Source organism: Myotis myotis, unplaced genomic scaffold, assembly GCF_014108235.1.
Source record: "Myotis myotis isolate mMyoMyo1 unplaced genomic scaffold, mMyoMyo1.p scaffold_m19_p_6, whole genome shotgun sequence".
Classification (NCBI taxonomy): Eukaryota; Metazoa; Chordata; class Mammalia; order Chiroptera; family Vespertilionidae; genus Myotis; species Myotis myotis.
Window position 1 is genome coordinate 51,140,284 of NW_023416368.1, and position 19,599 is coordinate 51,159,882.

The window sequence follows — 19,599 nt, forward strand, 5'->3', positions numbered from 1 at the left end:
AAACTTACCTATCACTCTCCCTGTACTTTCCAAATGTTTGGGGAGATAAGGTAACTAAGCATCTCATTTGCCCAAGTTTCTCCTGGTTTTAGCACTGAAACTCCTCAGTCCTGAGCAAACCCAGATTTTGGTCATCGTACAAGGGAGCATGAAACAGTTAAACTAGAGCTCTTTGAAGGTGCCTTCTAGAACTAAGACTGTGTTTTTAATGATTTTTAAATCATGTTTTATATAATTAATGTTTATGTGTTGTAATCAGAAAACAGAAAAGCAATATAAGTCTGTACAAGTTAGAATTCCAAGTTAAATGTTGTGTGATTTAGAATCCCATTGCAATTTCCTTGCTGTGCACTGTCTACACTGGTCTGTCTTTTTCTCTGTTACACACTCTTTCGCAGCATCCTATCAACAAGAGATTTTGAGAAGGAAATTTAAACAAGTGGAAGAAAAACTCTCTTAAGGCTTTGAGAGGATTTTCATCACTGCTAGTGCACTGTTGCTTCAATCATTCAACTAAAAAGAAACACATAAACCTAAGCATGAAAATTAGAAAATCTTAAAATAAACAAATTCTAAGCTTTTCATTTGTTTTCATGTGTTGTTGAGCTCAATTATCTAGTCTTTGAAATGGAAAGTGGGTGTTAGTAGAATCTGACACTTGACCCAGCCAAGGGTAGGCTCTTCCTGTCTTGGACAAGGATATGAAGCATGGTTCTTATGAGCACACCCCAATGCTTGTAAACTTCAAATGAAACTTACATATACTACACAAAAGAACTGCCCTTGAAAATACTACAACTGGAATTGGAGGTAGAGATGAGTAGGCCTGAAGAGCCTCACACACAATGCTTCTACTTATCTATCTGTAGGGCACCAGCAGAGGTGGGGTCCATTAGCCTGAATAAGCAAGTCTCAGCTTCAAGAAAACCTAGAGGACTCCTGTTAATAAAAGCAAGGCTTTCTCTTCTGCGTGAGTCCAATAAGCAGACTGTTTTTATATACCAGGTCAATGGAAGAGAGCTAGAGTATATTGTTGTGTAGCATTTAAGAAAGACATAAACAAATTATATGTATGAAAATATTTCTGGATTTTCATTTTTAAATCTCTCTAACTGGAGTACAGACTCAAATAAATAAGCTATAGCTTCAGGCTAGTTACCCAACCCTGTCACTCCACTGTAATGGGCCAAAATTGATCATCTCCTTGGATAATTGTGTCAGATTTGACAACTAGAAACCAAATATCAAACTGAGCTGCTTACTGCACTGTACTTTGTTGATATACAAAGTAATATATATTTTTTGACAATTTTATGATATCTCATTACTGAGCTGTTGAAGAGAATAAACCATTATATATATATTATTTATACTGAGTGTATCTTCTTAGGCTAATTTAAGGAAAATAATTTAAAATAAATATATATTTAGAGCAAGGTTGTAGCCCAGTAATGGGAAAGAGAACCCTTCAGGTATCGTGTGCACCTCCCTGTTCTGGACAATGAGATGCTATTAGGCCTAACATGTAAACATAAATGAGCAAAACAAATGTGGACCCATGGTGCACAGGGCATGCTGCAGAATTCCTTGGTCAGTTCATAAGAGTGAATCATGAAAAAGGAAAATATTTAGGCAATAATAACTGATGTCTAACATAGGGCCTCATGCACAGCATGAACAATCCCCTAAATCAAAACTTTACTGAGACACACACCAGGCTCCTGGATAATGAGACTAAATCTTGTAAAGCTGCCAATTCTGCTCAATTCCATTTGTACACTCAATGAAATTTCAATTAAAGTACAAAAATATTTTGAGGGTAGTCTTACCAAATTTTCTAAAATGAGTCCAGAAGACATATCAGTGAGAATGTTTTAAAAGCTACATACAAACACAAAGAAAATCAACTAGAAGAAGCTGCCAGTCTTACCATATATTAAGCAAATAACAACATTTAAACCTGCGTGATAGTAATAAAAGAACTGATAGAACAAGAGAATGAAATAAATATACCACAACCCAAAACCCACCCAGTGGGAAGGAGGGATGGAGACAGGGAAAAAGAGAGGAGTGGAAGTGCATGTTTACCTCTAAATAAGATAATATATTTAATGATGTGGTAGAGTCACAAATAACTGGAATTTGAATGGATTATTCAAAAACTGCTGCTGGAAAATGCTTAATATTTTTAGGAGGGAAATCAATTTAACTCTTATCTCATACCCTACACTAAAACAATGTTGGGTAAACAAGAGAGAAAATAAAATCATTAAAGAATTCGATGTAAATTGTTTTCAGGGAAGAATAATTTAGGTAAACTTTAATCTTCTCTATGAATGAGAAGGTAAGCAAAAAAAAAACAATGGAAGAAATATGACATTCAACTTACTTACACATACATTTTCAACCTCCATATGTGAAAAATAATTTAAAAAGCAATATAGATAACAAATGACAAAGGGGACTGTATCCCTAATATCTAAAGGACACTAACATTCATGGAAAAAACTAAGGTCCCAATATGCAACCAGGCTAAATATATGAATTAATATCTAAAAATGAAGTACAAATTAAAATAGGCATTTCAAAAATGTTCAGCCTTGCCTAATCAAATAATAGAAAACAGTACTTTAAAACCTAGATTTTAAAGTAAAATCAATCTTGGTCCAAGACCCAATACTATCACTTACCAGTTGTGTGACCTTGGGAGAGTCACACACCCTCTCAAAAAATGTTTCCTAACCTTTAAAACAAGATGATGATATTGTCCTCCTCTTCCAGCTGTTGCAAAGGTTAAATGAGATAATAGAGATAAAGGTCTTGTATGATGGATGACCTATAGGAGGTGTTCAATAAACACTATTGTTGTTGATGATGATGATGTTATTGTGTTTTAATAAATTTTTATTGTTCAAATTATTACAGTTGTTCCTCTTTCCCCCCCCCCATAGCTCCCCTCCACCTGGTTCCCAACCCACCCCATGCCCTTACCCCCCACCCCACTGTCCTCATCCATAGGTGTACGATTTTTGTCCAGTCTCTTCCCGCACCCCCTCAAGAATTGTCAGTCCACTCCCTTCTATGCCCCTGCTTCTATTATATTCACCAGTTTACTCTGTTCATCAGATTTTTTATTCACTTGATTTTTAGATTCACTTGTTGATAAATATGTATTTGTTGTCACTTTGTTGTTCATAATTTTTATCTTTATCTTTTTCTTCTCCTTCCTCTTCTTAAAGAATACCCTTCAGCTTTTCATAAAATACTGGTTTGGTGGTGATGAACTCCTTTAGCTTTTTCTTATCTGTGAAGCTCTTTATCTGACCTTCAATTCTGAACGATAGCTTTGCTGGGTAAAGTAATCTTGGTTGTAGGTTCTTACTATTCATCACTTTGAATATTTCTTGCCACTCCCTTCTGGCCTGCATAGTTTCTGTTGAGAAATCAGCTGACAGTCATATGGGTACTCCTTTGTAGGTAACTATTTTACTCTTGCTGCTTTTAAGATTCTTTGTGCTTTGCCCTTGGCATTTTAATTATGATGTGTCTTAGTGTGGTCCTCTTTGGATTCCTTTTGTTTGGGGTTCTCTGTGCTTCCTGGACTTGTAAGTCTATTTCTTTGACCAGGTAGGGGAAGTTTTCTGTCATTATTTCTTCAAATACGTTTTCAATATCGTGCTCTCTCTCTTCTTCTGGCACCCCCATAATTCGATGTTGGTATGCTTAAAGTTGTCCCAGAGGCTCCTTACACTATCTTCATATTTTTCCATTCTTTTTGCTTTTCCAGTTGGATGTTGTTTCTTCGTATTTCAAATCTTTGACTTGATTCTTGGGGTCTTCTAGTCTACTGTTGGATCTCTGTATATTATTCTTTATTTCAGTCAGTGTATGCTTAATTTCTAATTGGTCTTTTTTCATATTTTCGAGGGTCTCACTAAATTTCTTGGAGGTTTCTAGAAGACTCTTGAGTAACCTTATAACCGTGATTTTGAACTCTACATCCAGTCGTTTGCTTTCCTCCATTTCTTCCGTTTATGACATGTTTCTTTGTCTCCGCATTTTGGCTGCTTCCCTGTGTTGATAGAGTGGCTTTGTGTGCTAGGTGTCCAGTGGCTCAGTCTCCCTAATTACCTGAGGTGGACACTCTTGGTGCACCCCTCTGTGGGCTGTATGCACAGTCTTGTTGTAGTTAAGTCTTGATTGCTGTTGGTATCACTGGGAGGAATTGACCACCAGGCCAATTGGCTATGAGGACCAGCTGTGTCTACAGTTGGAGAACTACTGTGCTAGAGACACCCTTATGGGTCAGGACTTGCTTCAGTGGGGCTTTGGTGCTCACTGAGTCTGCCCCCTGAGTGTGTCAATTATGGATGTGAAGATTTGTACTCTGGTATGGTCTCTCCCTGACCACTGGGTACATTGGCTCTTGGATCTCCATGGAGGTGCAAAGTCAGCCACTGCCTGAGGCCACCCAGCAGGAGCTACAGAGAGATCTTCAGATTCCTCCTCTTTCTTTGGGATTTGGAAGTGACCAGATAAGGCCCAGCTGTGAAGCAATGCAGGCTGCTGTCTAGCCTTAGTCCTTCTTTTGGAAGCTTTGGTGCTCTTTGACCCAGCAGCAGTTTGTTAGGTTTTAGCTTGCAAAAGAGCAGGCCATTCATATGCAAAAGCCTCTGCTAGCAGCTTGGGTGGGGTTGTAAGTTGGGTGGGGTGGGGTCTCAGGGAATCATCAGAACGGAGCAAACAGCAATGGTTGCCAGTCAGCCCCGTGTAGGAACAATGATCGCTGCAGCACCTCTGTGAGAAAGCTGCCCTCACGTTCCTGTCCTGATGCCAGACAGTCCAGTTTCTCCCCGTATGAGTCTGGGTCCCCAGAGTCTCACCCAGAACTGGAGTTCAGAGCAATCAGGAGCTTGTATCTCCCTCCCAATTGAAAAAGACAACAGCATACCCAGTTGCCAGCCCGTTTCCGCGCATGCCTCCATACCTTCTCACTTCCATACCTTTGCACCTCCTATGAGTTTCAATGCCCTTTTCTCTTTCTTTCTAGTTGTAGAAGTTCCACTCAGCCAACCTTCCTGTGGTTCTGGATGATATCCGTTTTGTCTTTTAGTTGTAGTTTTGATGTGGTTGTATGAGGCAGCAAGTACAGGTGACTACCTATGCCACCATCTTTGTTCCTCTCTCGATGTTATTGTTTTGACATTGTTACAATTATCTTCACTTTTCCAATTAGCAAACATTTGTAAAAAATAATATCCCTCAATTTTGGTGAGGATAGAGTTATGATTTATATACTTCCAGGGAGAATAAAAATGAGTGCAATATTTCTTGAAAAAAGGGTTCACACTCTATATACAGAATACTACTACGAGGAATCACTCCTAAAAAAAAACATGAAAAATACAGACAAAGACTATCAGAAATGGGGTCATACAAAAAACATTTATCACAGTGTACTAACAGAAACAAATGCCACAAATATAAAAATCTAAGTTGAGCCGAAACCGGTTTGGCTCAGTGGATGGAGCGTCGGCCTGCGGACTGAAAGGTCCCAGGTTCGATTCCGGTCAAGGGCATGTACCTGGGTTGCGGGCACATCCCCGGTGGGGGATGTGCAGGAGGCGGCTGGTCGATGTTTCTCTCTCATCGATGTTTCTGACTCTCTATCTCTCTCCCTTCTTCTCTGTAAAAAATCAATAAAATATATTTAAAAAAAAAAAAAATCTAAGTTGAGAAGATGGCTAAACAAATGTAAATGGTTCATATGCCTAACTACCAGAGAGCAACAACACAAAAGGTTAAAGTGATTACATGCATGGAAAAGTGGTTTTCTTTTTTTATTCATGGCTGTAAACTGGAACAGAGTTTAGCATACTACCTTTCACATAGTGGGTGCTCAATCAATATCTAAACTGAATTGAACAACAGAATTCTAAGTGAACAAAATCAGAACTCTTGTTTACACACACACACACACACACACACACACACACACACACACACACTATAACCTCAACTTTTGTAAAAGAATCATAGGAAATCTTAGAAGGAAATATGATAAAATGCTAACAATATTGTCTTTGGGTGATTTTTTTTCTTCCTCAGACTTTTCTCCCACTTGCCAATTTTTTTTCAATGAAGATTTATTACATTTATAATTAGGAAAAATGAGTAGGAAAAAAAAAGAATGAAAGAAATCAACTGGAAGCCAACTGGCTCACTTATTTCTCATTACACCATTCTTAGTGTGTACCATTCTTCACTCTCACCCAAAATACAAAATGGGAAATGAGAATGTAAATAACATGGATAAATTGGGAGGCAGTCTCTAAACCTTAGCCCAGGAAAGAAAACATTATAGTAAGTTTCAAAAAAAAGTCATAAAACCATGTGTCTAATACTAAGAAAATTATACAGGGACTTTGCTCTTTGTATGATTTTTACAAATAAAAATGTAGTGTGGCATAAATCCTTTAGATACAAATTACTTGTTTTCTCTACAACTGAATTCTCTTATCACATAATTCTATAAAGATTTATACATAGTGGTTACTGTCAATTTTTTGTGAAATCTGAAAATAAAATTCTACTCATTTAAAATTTCAACTCTACACAAAATCTAAAAGGTCTGTTTTAAGAGATGTGTGACATTCTCAAAGGGAAGAACCAAACAAGTTCTCAAATTCCCAAATTCTCAAACACACTCACCAGGAACAATTAGCCCTAAAAAATGAAGTGCCATGTCACCTAGAGCATAAAATCTCCTTCAGGTGTGACAGCTGGACCACTGCCTGGGCTCATGCATTGAATGGCCAGTTTTCAAGACTTTGATTTAAGTTCATACCTCAGCAAAATTATAGATTACTACATGATGTGCACCTTTAAGACAGATGGTAAAATCATTACTCATTCCAGCTAAATTCTTATATGCCAAAGGTCTATTATGCCTACAACATCTGTAGAAGTAAAGTAATATAAGAGAATTGATGGGATCAGGTATGCAGACAGTTAATACCTGTTCTAACCTTAAAAGCCTAATGTGGTAATTGGTTTAAAGTAGATACCAACTTCCTAACGTGTTCCAGGAACACTGCTGCACAATTCTGTTGATTAAAAAAATATGACATAGAATGTAAACTGAAATTCAATCCTTAATTATATAAAATCACCATATATTCCAGGAACAGATTCAAGTGCTTAATTTACCTAATGCCAAGATTTTTGACTTTTTAAATGAAATATGTACTGTTTATACTGTAGTCATTATTTTTAAAACTGCCTTTCATATAAACCTATTTTTGTAAATAACAGCTTCATACGAGTATTTCCTTTGGTATAACTGCTAGGATTTGCTTCCAAAAGTTCAGGGAGGAGAAAGTGAGTGGGATAACAAAAATGGCCATAATTTGACAACTATGGAACTGGGCGTGCATTGTACCATTCTATTTTTTTTTTTATTGTGCTTAAATTTTTACATAGTAAAAAGTTCTTGGTAAAGACGTGTATTTCTCAATTAGGCCAATTTAAGTTGGTTAACTTTTCACTTCGTCTCCATTCCCGCAGCAGCCACATTCAGTGAACATGGTTGAAATGCCTACCATACTGATCTTGAGGAAGGTTCCAATAAGGTGTCTAGACAATGCAGAGATCCCATTCTGGTGCACAGATGATGGAATACATTGATTAACTCTACCATAAACCGTAATTTAATCATCCAGCCAAAGACAAGGATGCCTACATCCAGATTAACCAAGAAAACGTAATTTAGATAAATTCAGCTGCCATAATTACCAGAAAATTATAGCGTGATATGGCTAATCCAATTTGGTCATGGTGGTGGCTAGACCATCACTATCACAGAGCACATTGGGGGATCTGCAGAAGTGTCAGAGAGACTATCTACACTTTTTTTTTTTTTTTTGCATTGTCCCAAGGGCAATAGAGAAAAAATGAACAATTACAGCCTTCAACTCCTAGAAAAAATTGGCTCAGCCTGTGTAATGACAGGATTAGGATTAAAATGCAAATGGTTAATACAATATCTATTGTGGAATGACCATATTTTTTTTCTATCATCTCTTAATTTTCCCTTTCCCTTTCTCTTAACCTAGTCATAATCAGAATTTTGGCACATTTAAGTCAATTTATTCCTAACAATTCCTCAAATAAACAGATCCTGCATAAAAGCAGAATACGTTAACCATTACAATCGAATCTTCAAAGTATGACGAACAACAGCTCTTCTAAATATACTGCTAAGGATTTAGCTGCCTGTTAATCTTAATGTCATTAGCTCACTCATCATATACATAAATTTGGTTTAAAAGAAAAGCTTTAATAATGAATATATTGCAATTAAAATGACCCAAGGCTACTGAGCATTGTACACTGCCACCTAGTGCAAACCATCTCTAAGTCCAAATGCACACTGGACACCTTGTGGAAAGTAGGAATGCTCTGTTTTAAAGCGAATTTATCCAGAAAGATCGGAAACATATTTATTCATAATTGCTTCAATATAAGAAGGCTATTGGAATTACAGAAAAAAAATTTAAAGGGTGATATATTTCAATGCTGGGCATCAACTATGCAACATATTTTGTTAGGAACGTGATGTATGCCGGTGCTCTAAGTGGAATATGTGGTTATCTAGCAAGTTTGGCATATGAAGATGTTAAATAGGATATTAAATAATCACTAATGACACTTCCAAGTTTTCTTGAGAGCATAGCTATAATCTCCCCTCATCTACAGGCTATAATTTCAATTTCAGATGCCACTGGATTTTGTTTCACTTTATTTTCCCAGCAGTGAATAATTTTTGTGTTTTGGTTGTGCTAATCGCTAGAATTCATCTCTGATCTTTTGGCTTTTAGAAAAGTAAATCCCCATGAAAATGAAGTGAGAATCATTTGAAAGAATGGATTAAGGAAAGGATTGACTTTGCTATGGTTAGAAAGTACATTTTATTTGCTTCATTGTAGTCTGCAATGGTAGTTCCCAGCTTGGTCTACTTAATGCACTATAACTACCTGCTTTAAGAACTAAGGTGAAAGGTGAAAGACTCATATGTCTGTCAATTAAGTTTTTCAAAATGAAAAGTATTAAAAGGATTCCCTTTGCATAGTTTTAAAAGTCACGCTCCCTTTTGAGAAACACAAATATCAGGTTCTCCTTTTAAAAACTTAAAATTTATAAGTAAGTGATATATTTAAAACAACTAATACATAAAAATTTTTATGAAATATATTTTTATTTTGATCTTAGATACTTTTCATTATTGTTGTTATGTCAATAATTCAAAATCAGCATGAGTATCAAGGCTGCCTATACATCCCACAAACTTTTCCATTCCTGGAAATGTGGAAAAATCAAGAACATTATTCAATAATTTCAACATTTGGCCTGTTGTACTGTTTCATTTTAATAACCAGAAGGGCAGGTAAAAATAGATGATAGGCCGAAACCGGTTTGGCTCAGTGGATGGAGCGTCAGCCTGCGGACTGAAGGGTCCCAGGTTCGATTCCGGTCAAGGGCATGTACCTGGGTTGCGGGCACATCCCCAGTGGGGGATGTGCAGGAGGCAGCTGATTGATGTTTCTCTTTCATCGATGTTTCTGACTCTCTATCTCTCTCCCTTCCACTCTGTAAAAAATCAATAAAATATATTAAAAAAAATAGATAGATAGAAAGATAGATAGACAGATAGACAAATGGATGAGAAGGAAGGAGGGAAGAAGGAAGGGAGAGAGGGTAAAATGAAGAGAGGGAGTTTGGGTTTGTTTCTCATTTAAGAAAGTGTTGCCTCCATTCCCTTGAATTCATTAATTTAGAAAATTCCCAAAGGAATCTCAGATCAAAGCCATGTGATCTAGAAAACTTCTCAAGATTTCCTTTAATCAGCTTAACCAAATGACTACTGCCAAAGCTATTTCACTTAGTTATGCTTAGGGCTAATTTGAAGCCCCCACCACACAATTAGGAAACCTAGTTGATATGGCTGCCCAATGCCGAAGACAGAACTTACAATATTGCAATTTAAGAAACTCAGTTTGGAAAACATGATTTACAAACACATATGATATTGAAATCCAACTCTTCACCCTTTGTTGGGATTACATCTATCCTAACAGCTCAATGTTCGGTCAAATTACAAAGTCAGTTGTAAAAAAGTCTAAAGTTGCTACACTCCTATCTATTTCATTGGCTTTACGCTATTTACATCTATAACTAGGTACTTCTAGTAAATAAGATTACAACTGTGCCTTATATAAGAAAAATCTCACTGCAGTTTCAGATATATATATATATATATAGCTATAACAATAAAATTTCATAAGCATTTTTAAAATGCTCCCTTTAACATACACAGTAGTAAAAATATATAAAGTAAATGAACAGCCGGCTGGTGTAGCTCAGTGGTTGAGCCTCAACCCATGAACCAAGAGGTCGCTGGTTCAATTCTAGGTGAGGGCACATGCCCAGGTTGCAGGCTCAATCCCCAGTAGGGGGCATGCAAGAGGCAGCCAATCAATGTTTCTCTCTCATTGATGTTTCTATCTCTCTAGCCCTCTCTCTTCCTCTCTCTCTAAAATAAATCAATAAGTCTTGATTCAAATGAAATTGTGCCTGAAGCTCTACAGATTCCTTAAAATGTTCTCACATATCTTAATGTGGTTTGTAGGTACACATGGCATGGAAAGTTTTGGGAAACAAAGGCAATGTGGCTCTTGCACACCAACGTGCAATCACAGCATCACTGGATGTCTTTAAAAATAAATGCTTAGCCGAAACTGGTTTGGCTCAGTGGATAGAGCGTCAGCCTGCAGACTGAAGGGTCCCAGGTTCGATTTCAGTCAAGGGCATGTACCTGGGTTGCGGGCACATCCCCAGTGGGGAGTGTGCAGGAGGCAGCTGATCGATGTTTCTAACTCTCTATCTCGCTCCCTTCCTCTCTGTAAAAAAATCAATAAAATATATTTTAAAAAAATAATAAAAATAAATGCTTAAACTGAAATAATTTGTCTAACAACCTCTTTTCTTTAGCATGAATATGAAAGTGTGTGTATTTATGAGTGTGTCCTAAGGATCTCCATAAACAAGGATTTCTAACGCAACATAAACAAGTAGTAACAAAACGGCCTATGAAGCAGGTTGCCAGGGCTGTAGAACAATGAAGGTACAGAATACAGAAGAAACAGAGAAATACAGCTTTCAACTGACATTAACATTTTAACGTGAGATTATTTAAAACAGCACATTTCTACCTATTAATATCCCCATGGTTACGAAAGACAAGAATGTATTCCATACAGATTATAAAAATCATATTTGTATATGTAATATTAGTACTGGCTGGGGATTGTGCACTGTAAAATAAAAAATGTAATAGATATTCAGTAAGCATTTTACTCACTAATTACGACTTTGTAATTTTTGTAACTTTGTATTCTCAGATGTCAGGTACTTACCTGGAAATTGACATCTATTTGGTTGCTAAGAGATATGAGATCAGTTTGCACTTTTTTCTCTGTCTTTAGGAGAATTGCCCTCTTGGGTTTTGCTCAAAGTAGAGAAAGTTAACTGTTACCCCAGTGGGGATTTATATTACTTGTACTAAAAGAAAACCCCCAGGTTTCAGAAGAAAAATGAATTACTTTCAATTTGCACAATTTAGAACAAATATCTGGCTTTTCCCTAAGCATAATGATTTTCCATCTCACACAACTAAAACATAATAGCATTATTTTATAATCAAATTTTTAACAGATGAGTCTATGTTATGCATATTATGACAAAAAATCTTATGAGAAATGAAGTCCTTCAGTCAATTTGCATCCCCAAAGTAAAGCTCAAACCCAACATTTTAAAAGTATTTTCTGCACGTGTGCTTCTTTAAACAGCGGTGGGGACTAGACTAAACTTGGTCTATCTGGATTTTCTTGTATTTTGTCAAAGCATCAAAAAAGCAAAATGCGGTTATAAATATGTACATCCTAATTGGTCATTAGTTTATCACAAATGTAAATACTGACTTGCCTAACCAAAGAGAATGTTCTCCTAAAGTAAGAGCAGCATTTCAATCAGCACATGTTTCCTAATGACACTGAGCATCCAGACTGTCTTCACATGCACATTTCATAACCTTTCAAGGACTATCTTCTAAATCACATTTTAAAGAATTACGCTGAAAAAGCATTCCATCGCAGGAGCACTGTGTATTACTACAATCCCAAGCGATTCCATTTTTATCCCCCAGGTACTTATTACAAAAGCCCTGGATCATTTCTTCTGAATTCATGTCAACGCCTTCCTGGAGTAGATCGCAAAGGAGCACGAGGTAATGCATTTCTTTGTCTGCTGAGACGATGACCACTTGCCCAGTCCTCTTTTTGCCCAACTTCCTGCACACGTCAACCAGCTGGCCCGTTGGTGAACCCTGGCGCCTTACACTCTGCTTTAGCATTATGTCAAACCAGTGACCATCTCTGCCCAGCACCCATTAAGAAGACTCCTGTTACAAGCAAGGTCTCTGAAATGTAGCTGTACAACTCTAACAGGGCTATCGAGTGCCCATCTTGAGGGGAGAAGATGAATTTATCCTGTTTTCTAGGCTTTTACCTATTTTCTAGAGCCACACCTTTTCAAACAAGTTCTGCCATTCTGAGAGGAAGGAGATACGGAAAATGTAACACCTGGAGTCATAAAATGTAATGACCTCAAGTAACATCCCAGAAAGAGGGAGGAAACCTGTTCCCAGAAGGAAAACAACAGGCAAAGGAGCGAAGCTGCATCATTGAAGCAAGAGGAACCGAAACCCCTCCCGGGTGCTTCCAGTTAAGTTTTTGCAGCGGCAGCAGCAGCACAAACCTAATCAATATGCACATCCTCACTCTTCTAAAACCTCCTGCCCCCAAACAGAAACAGCCGGTCCCTCTCCATGGGCGGGGGGAGGGGGGCGAGGAGCACGGGGGGGGGGGGGGGGGCCGGGGGGGGGCGGGGGCGGGGTACGCGCAGAAAGCACACCCAAAGGAGGTGATTTCAGAGGCAAAACAGGTCTTTGTGGCTCCAGCATCCTCTTTTTAAGTCCCAGCTACCAGCCCGAAAGTCCGCGCAGGCACCAACCCCTAGCCTCTAGCTAGCCCTCCTCGGGCCTGGGCCTGCCTGCCAGAGGTGCCTGGAGAGCCGGCCGCGCAGTTTTCCAACTCCACCCCGGCCCGCCCGCCCCCCGCGGCCTCACTCCAAGGCCCTCGATTTCCAACCCCTTGGTGGGAGCTCTTTGAGGAAGGACAAGTGATGCTTGGTGGCTCCGAGCAGACGTGCCTGGCTTCTCTGCTGGAATGAGTTGCTGGGGTTGGGGTGGGGGTGGTCACGGAGAGGGAGACCCTGGACTAGGGGCAGCTAAGCCCTCGGTATTAGTGACCCTCACTCCCACCCCCACCCCTGACCCTCGCCTCAATGAAGAGAGGAGGCGGGAGGGCGGGCGGCGGCAGCTTTGCGGCCGGGATGAGACTGAGAGCGAGCCTGAGGCCGCCGCAGGTGCCCCAAAGGGACCGCACAGGTGGGCGCAGCCTGGGAAGGTCAGTGAGGCCAGAGCTGAGAGTTGGCGGGGCCCGGGGTGTGAGGGGGTCGGGGTGACCACGCGCGCTGGCCCGGCCGAGGGGCGCTCGGCGAGAGGGTCATCTCGACGACAGGGTTACCAGCCTCCAAGGAAACACGCACGGCCTCCCCCTTAGGCGGCTGGGCTGGAGGGGCTACCGGGGCTGCCAGACCGAGAAACTTGATGCAAAACACACAGGCTCCCCGCGCCAGGACGTATCCCCGCGCTCGCGGCCCGGCTCCAACGCCTCCCGGATCACCCACAGTCCTCCCCCCACCCCCCTGCACCCCGCAAAGCCCCAGCGAGCCCTCGGGTCCCCGCGGGTAATTACCTCTCCCGGAGGCGGAGTGGGGGGCGGCAGCAGCAGCAGACACTTTGAGCCCGACTTTCCGGCGTTCCCGGGGAGCGTGTGCGCGCCGAGCAGAGCCGTGACCTGCTATTTATAGAGCGGAGCCCGGCTCCCGGGGCTGCGAACCCGGAGGCTGCGGGCGGCGCGGGGCGCGGGGCGCGGGCCGCGGCTTCCAGAGGCTGCGAGGCTCCCGCCACTCCCTCGGGCTCCCGCTCTCGCCGCGCTCCCCGCTCGCTCCCCGCCCGCCCCGCCGCGCGCGCCCCGGAGAAGTTGTCACCGGCGCGGCCGCCTCTCCCGCGGCTCACACGCCCCCTGGCACAGTCGCTACTTTCTCCCCTACCCCCGCCCGCCCGGTTCCCTTCCTCCCCGCTGCACGTTCCTCGCGGTCAATGTCACCGGCGGCCGAGGAGAGGCAGCTCGTCCCCGGCTCCCGATGGAGTGGAGTTGGCGCCCCAGCCGCCTGGCCGAAAAGACCCAAACACGCTTCCTCCGTGCGCTGACCGCACTCCCCTGACCCTGTGCTAGGCCCTCCGCGTGCGGGGAAGGGGGCCCGGTCCCGGGTGGGAGAGCCCCGCTGCGGAGTGGCGGCGAGGGGTGACCCGAGACCCCGCTCTGCGGCCGGGTCGGGGAAAACCACGGGGTTCTGTGCCGGGCGGGAGGAGGGCACAGGCGGCGTTAGACCCGGGAGGGGGTTGAGGCCGGGGTGGAGGGGAGCGATGACCCCAGTTCCTCGGTCCTCTGCCTGCCACCACCCTGGGACACGTCTCCCAGCCGCTCCTTCTCCGCGGGGATAAGTCTGGAGGGAAAGACCTGGCGCCGGCTCAGCGCAGCCCACGGCCACCCACCGCCATCCCCAGGTCCCGGCTGCTGACTGGGGCCCAGCCAATCCCAACAAGCGTGTGCGCCTTTGGCAGCCCGAGTGCGTGGGACAAATTGCACCCTGCGTGTTTAGAGTGTCAGGAAAACGGGGTACGTAATCACACAGTCTGAATGGAGGCTCAAACTCCCCCACTTCCTCGCAAACAGCCCACAGAGGAAGGCAAGCAGCCTGATTATTCCCGGCTCTAGGGTGTGGGGCAAATGAGCGTCCCCATCTGCGCCTTACAGGTGCCACCTGGCGGTTCTCTTGGAGAGGTTTTAACTGGGCGGCTCAAAGATCATGCAGGTCGCCAGTCCACACAGGCACCCTCAGCCTTTCCCTCCCTAAGGGCTCCTGGAAATTCATATTTTAAATAAAGGGGTGATCTTGCTAGTAGACACAGGCTACCTTTGCCAGGCAGAGACTGGAATCCCCAAATGAGGATGGTGAAGTCGATTTGGGTTAAGTCTGTATTGACAGTTACCCAAAATAGGAAGCTGTAGCTGTCCCCAGCTGTCACCCCTGCTGTCACTTCCTGGATCTAGGCATCCATTCCCTCCAAACATCTAACTGCCACCAGGTTAGAAGCTTTATCAATGGGGGCAGAGACTTTGGTGTTGTTGTTTTTTTGTTTTCCCCTCAGTCTTCCTCAGAGATTGGAACAATGCCTAACATGCTGTAGTTGCCATAAATGTTTATAGAACGAATTAACAAACACTATGGGCCGGTGACTGTGCTTGTCCCATTTTCTCCCCTAGTTCCTGAAGCCCTTCTTTTTCCTTCTCTTCGGGCTGTTTCTGCTGTGCTCAGCCACCATCGCGGGTGAGCTACATGGAGAGAAGGAGGGTGAGTGACAAACAGTCCCTGCAGGACTGTGGGCAGATGGCTCCAACTTGAGAAGCCCCTTGGGCAGATGTCTCCTCCATGGGGCAGGGCTGATGTACCCATTTTGGAAAAACACCCATAAAACTTGGGGCTTGAAACAATGGATAAATCCTGTTTGTAGAAGTCTATCAAGATTATACAGCTTTCTCATTGGGCAAGACTTTCAGACGTTATATTTATTTTATTGATTTCAGAAAGGAAGGGAGATAGAGAAACATCAATGATGAGAGAGAATCACTGATCAGCTCCCTCCTGCACACCCCACACTGGGTATTAAGCCCTCAACCAGGCATGTGCCCTAACCAGGAATTGAACCATGACCTCCTGCTTCATAGGTTGACACTCAACCACAGAGCCACGCTGGCTGGGCTGTTTCAGCCTTTTCTTAAAAATATAAGATTGAAAGAATATTAGAACATCACAGCCCTAGCTGGTTTGGCTCAGAGGATAGAGCCTCGGCTTGAGGACTAAAGAGTTTGATTCCAGTCAAGGGCACATGCCCGGGTTTCAGGCTCCATCCCCAGTAGAGGGCGTGCGGAAGGTAGCCAATCAATGATTCTCTCTCATCATTGATGTTTCTATCTCTCTCTCCCTCTCCCTTCCTCTCTGAAATCAATAAAAATATATTTTAAAATTAATTTTAAAAATTGTGGGGGTTTTTAAGAGAATATCACGGTGCCAGACCTTTGTCACTATATTGAAAAGTTGTTTAGCATATCTGTCCTCTTTGTGTGAGTGTGTGTGTGTGTGTGTGTGTGTGTGTGTTTATGAAGACTGCCACAGTGCTGTAATAAGCCATTTCTTCTAAAAGACAGAGGTATAAAAGATACAGCTACTGTCCTAACACTCAACATGAGATACCCAGAAAACCCCCTTAAAATTAAAATCCAGACATCATGCTGATCAAGACCTTTTCTAGGGATGCTGAGGAAAATGTGATGTGCCTATGTGTATCATCTAGGAAGTTTAAATTTGGGAGGTGGTGGTGAATAAGAGGGAGGGAAGGATATGAATCAGATGCATGTACTGCATGGTATTTTAAAAATCCATCTATCACCTGGTGTTTACCTTTTTTAGTTATTTGGCAGAGTTTTCCTCGAATAAGCCTAGAGGATTCAGATGTTTCTATGGTTTATTAAACTCATTCAGCATCCATTTTTACAAACCTTAAGCTTTTAGTCATGTGTGCCCCCAGCACATAACTCCATTTGCTAAAGAAGGACAAAATATTTTTCATTTCCTTCTGAAATATCTTTGTAGGGCCAGAAGCCAAAGGTGATTCCCACTAGTTACCTTGCTGTCTAAAGCACTAAAATCAAGCCAGGATCTGCAGCACTGGCATTACACCCTCCTTGTTAGTGACATAGCTCATACTTTCTCATTGTAGAGTCATTGTTCCTGGAGAGTTTTACTTCAGGTGACAGTGCTATGGCATAAGGAGGACTCAACATTTTTATGATCCTTCACTACTAAAAATCTCTTCTAAAATATAGCACCAAGTATGACATAGGCACTTCTTTATTCCACAGTTGTTCGTTTATATTAACAGTAACTTTGTAGATCAAGTCATTGCTTTCATCCCAGTTTTTAAGAATTTAATATTGGAAAAATTAAGCTTTGATATGCATACCTTAAGATTACCACTTGCTTGTATATGTGTGTATTCATATGAATGGGAGATGTTCTTAGTAAACTGAAGAAAGAGGGGGGAATTATTGTATAGGTACCTACCTGGTTGTCCCTAGAATTCAAGAACAGGAATGCAGCTGGGTATCGGTGACAACTTGAAAACAGGGACATGCCATTGGACTTTATCTCTCCCTTTCCCCACTACAATCACTGCTCTGTCCTTTCTCTCTCCCACCTCTTGCCCTCACTCTCGCTCACTCCATACAGACTGTCTGCTTCTCTACTGTGCATTGAGTTGCATGGTTACTAACAGCACAGCTCTTGAACTTCATAATCTATGGGCCAGTTCCAAATTTTCAAAGATACCAGAGCTGTCGAACGTCTGTCCAGACAACCAGGAAATGGAAATGAAGCTGTATTCTCATAGCAGCTCCTGTCATAAGCAGGTGGGTAGTGGTGGTACACTGAGACAGGGGAGAAGGGATAAAAATGCCCAGAATGTGGGGAGGAGGATAGGTCGTTCCTGACCACTAGTGTCTCCTAATCCTTGTTCTGTGAATACCAGTACGAAAGGCAGAGGGGAAGGGAGGAGAAACCTAAGGAGCAATGATGTCTGTGTGTGTGAGCCCAGGTGCATGTTTAAATGAGGTCTGAGGTAGAATGCCCCTGGCTGAGGATGGTGCCCTGAGATGACTTGTCCCAGCCCAAGTAACAAGATGATTTTCTGATCTCTCAGCATGGGACTGGATGAGCATGAAGAAGGAATCAAGTATTTCACAGTTTATTTTAGCTTCATTTTTCATGGCAAACTAAATAAGAGATTTTTTTAAGGTAAGGAAATGAGGGTGATACCATTTATATTTATTGAAGATAAACATTCTGTTCTCATTTACATAATAGTTACATGTCTAAAATGTATATAAATTATATATTTGAAAGTGAATCATTTTCTAAAATAATAGGGTTGTGAATCTTAACATTTTTGTAGCCATCAACCCCTTTGAGAATTTGAAGAGAGCTATGGACTCTCCCCAGAAAAAAATATACGAGCAGATGCGCATACATTTATGGTAGGATAATATATATGACATATTTACTTCAGATCTGGAACTTCAACATCATTCTTTTGTCTTCTCCAATCACCCCCACTTGAGCAAGTGGAACAAGGACTATAGATTCTTGAACAAAAGATTCAAAATGCTAAGTAGGTTAAAGCCAAAACTTTGGTGGGAGCAGAGGTGCCGGAGCATATGTGAACCTGGGGAACGGGTTTCCTCCTACCACCCCTGCCCAGAATGAGACATAAATGAACTATGGGTAAGAAGACAAAGCCCTTAGAAGTAAAGGAGAAAACTGCAATGTCAGGAAGGATGTTGTATTTGTTTGCTAGGACTATCAGAACAAAATACCATAGACTGGCTGGCATAAACCAGAAATGTATTCCTCACAGTTCTAGAGACTGGACGTCCTTTATCTACAACTCAAAATTTGTCCCAGAGCTATTTGTCAACACCTGTGAAAACTAACACACTTCTGAAGAATCTGGCTAACGTCTGTGCCATGGAAGAAGAAATTTTTCCAGAGAGCTTGGAATGGGAACTCTCACAAACCCACTTCCTCTAACTCCCCGTTTATCTTTCCAATTCTCTTTCCTAATCAATTTAACAAGCACTCATTGAGTACCTACTATTTACCAGGAATTGTGCTGAAATCTGGGAATAAAAAGGTGAAGGCAGCATTAACTTTATCTTCAGAGAGCACATCATTTAGAGTTGATTTTCCTAAACATATTGTTTATTATTTAGTTACTACTCAATTTACTTCAACATTACATTTAATGAATATCTAGAACACACAAGGTATAGGGGTGTGGCGACAGAGGGATATGCATGTCATTTAGCTGACGGCACTAGACAAGTATACAAACAGGTACAAAACAAAGAGAGATATTAAGGGATAGTGCCATGAAAATTAGGAGACAGGAGAAATCAAACCTAATGGGAAGGATCAGAAAAATCTTCATGAAGGAGGTGATATTTTATATGTGAGGGATTTCAGGGGACATATTGGCACAAATTTCACATGGAGGCATTTCAGCACAGAGATGAGTGAGATCTGCCTGGTGAAAACTCATCCTTCAGGTCTGATTCAAACATCACCTACCATCTATTCAGTCCTCTTTTGTGCTTCCCCAGTATTGTGAACCTGGCTCAGTTATACCACTTACTGTATTGGATCTGTTTACTCTTGTGTCTCCTTCTTTGGGTCACAGAA

The 19,599-nt window shown here is 41.7% G+C and overlaps 1 protein-coding gene across 3 annotated transcripts in view; it reads right to left on the reverse strand.

Annotated features, from left to right (window-relative positions):
- The window catches only part of INPP4B (inositol polyphosphate-4-phosphatase type II B), a 563,010-nt gene extending 548,826 nt beyond the window's left edge, over positions 1-14,184 (reverse strand). For all 3 annotated transcript variants that reach the window (XM_036311860.1, XM_036311863.1, XM_036311861.1), the window contains exon 1: positions 13,935-14,184. The gene's annotated coding sequence lies outside the window, so the exon portion shown is untranslated. The remainder of the gene's footprint in view (positions 1-13,934) is intronic.
- Positions 14,185-19,599: the final 5,415 nt, after the last annotated feature.